Source organism: Limulus polyphemus, unplaced genomic scaffold (assembly GCF_000517525.1).
Source record: "Limulus polyphemus unplaced genomic scaffold, Limulus_polyphemus-2.1.2 Scaffold674, whole genome shotgun sequence".
Lineage (NCBI taxonomy): Eukaryota > Metazoa > Arthropoda > Merostomata > Xiphosura > Limulidae > Limulus > Limulus polyphemus.
Genome location: NW_013666284.1, coordinates 338487 through 340670, shown reverse-complemented (window position 1 = coordinate 340670; position 2184 = coordinate 338487). Strand labels below are relative to the sequence as shown.

Genomic DNA, 2184 nt, shown 5'->3' with positions numbered 1-2184 from the left:
GCGCGCGCGCGTGTGTGTGTGTGTGTGTGTGTGTGTGTGTGTGTGTGTGTATATATATATATATATATATTAAAACGTACTAGTGTCAAAACAAAAATGCTGTGAATCAATCTTGTTGATGAATAGCATAAATTAAATTAAATATCGGCATATTTCTAAACCTAAATCCAAGGTACGGTTCAACTATTAAAAGTTAAATTATTTAACACGGCTTTGGATTATTTCAAATTCTCAATACGTAACATAATACAAGTATATGAATTGAGATTAATAGGCTATTAAACTATAAAGAATAGATCTTGTTGTTTTAATCTACATGCACAGGTGAAGGTCAAAATGCACATGCCATGGCCTTTTACAGAGTGCCATTCAACATGGTATCATGTATTTGATGTCAGAGTTATTAACTATTCATTTTACCCTATACTGCTGATTTAGTGACAGTTTGTGGTAAAGGAAATTAAATACCTGATGAAATTCACAGGAATACTAGAAAAAAACTAGATAAGCATTTCAAAACTTCTAGAAGTTTTGCAAAGGCAATATGCAAACTGTATAATTGAGAAAATTTGTTTTCACATCAACATCAATCACCTTGCACTTTGACTTGTCAATGTCTGAGTCAGACTGATATCATCAATTCACAGACATATCTTGAGTACAAATATGTTTGTAACACATCTGATTTTTTATGTACAATAGGCTTGCCATAATAAATTCAGAATTATAGCCAATATTTCTTTACCAATATGCAGTCAGTCCATTGGACCCCATGCACATGCTTTAATAATGCTTTAAAAAATTAAGAAAGAAGCAAATATCTGTGGTAAGTTTTCTTTTATATATTTAATACAAATTTGGTTTTCTTTTCCCGAATTATTTAGAACACAAGGTACAATAATAAAAAAAGGAACAAGTTTTCAGCTTAAGAACTGATAATGCCAAATTTTGTTGATTTATTAGTTTCAGCAATGTTTCCAATACTACTTTCCCTTAGGCTGCAAGCCTGTTACGGTTTACACATGTGAAAGCCCTCAATTAATTTGTTCGTATTATAATACATCAAAACAAACTCATTTGTATATTTGAATTACTCATCTAAAAATAGGACATAACATAATAATACTCACCAAAAATTAACTCATCTGAAGAAAAAAATATCGGTCAATAATTTGTTTTTCTTAATTCATGATTTACCATATTTTTCTAAATATAAGACGCACTAGTGTATAAGACGTACCCTTATTTTGAAGATGAAGTTTTGGGGAAAACTTTACCATACTAACTTTACTAACTCCATTACTATAATTTATTTTTTTATTATTTAGGGAGCATTATAAATAGTTATGTTTTTAAAAGAGAAAAACTACTATTGTTATAAATAACACATTCAATTGAACTAAACTATGCATGCCTATTTAAATATATTTATACATGGCTTATGCATATCATATATATACATATATATTATTCATACCTTCAGTGTATAGGATGCAAGAAGATTTGGACATCAAATTTTGTGGTAATAAAGTGCATCTTATACACCGAAAAATACGGTATTTATAATAATTTCATATTTCTCATCTTGAACAATTGTTACATCAAAACAAGAAGATGACATTAATTCTGAGCTTGTTAAGAAAAAAACTGGGAAGTTTAAAGAAGGATAAGGCTCCTACAGAAGATAATATTTCCCCAAGGGTTTTGAAGAGGGTATGCCCACTTGCCACTACTTTATGTATAGTGTGCAAGTACTTGAGGATTGGAAGTTGGTTAATGTTATTCTTCTCTTCAAGGGAGGTGATAAAAATTGTCCCAGTACTTATAGACCTATTAATCTTACAACAGTTATAGGAAAAATTTTGGAAAGTCTGATAAAAGATGTTTTGCAAAATCATTTAACTAATTTTACAACGTTTATAATCTTTTTGGATAGTCAACATGGTTTCACTAAAGGAAGACCTTGCCTTACAAAGCTTTTCAGGTTCTTTAAAAAGGTTACTGTTTATGTAGATGAGGGTAAGAATGTATATTTGGTGTATCTGGATTTTCAGGATGCATTTGACAAGGTGCTGCATAAAAGGCTTGTAAAAAGTTATCTCTGTTGGTGTAGAGAATAAGTTAACTAATTGGATAGAAGAGTGGCTGGAAGGAAGAAAGCAGAAGGTTGTTATAAATGGAGTT

The 2184-nt window shown here is 30.3% G+C and overlaps 1 protein-coding gene across 3 annotated transcripts in view; it reads right to left on the bottom strand.

Moving 5' to 3' along the window:
* Positions 1-2184, bottom strand: part of LOC106459882 (lysine-specific demethylase 6A-like) — a 43644-nt gene that overhangs the window by 25402 nt on the left and 16058 nt on the right. The gene's annotated exons all lie outside the window — the stretch shown is intronic.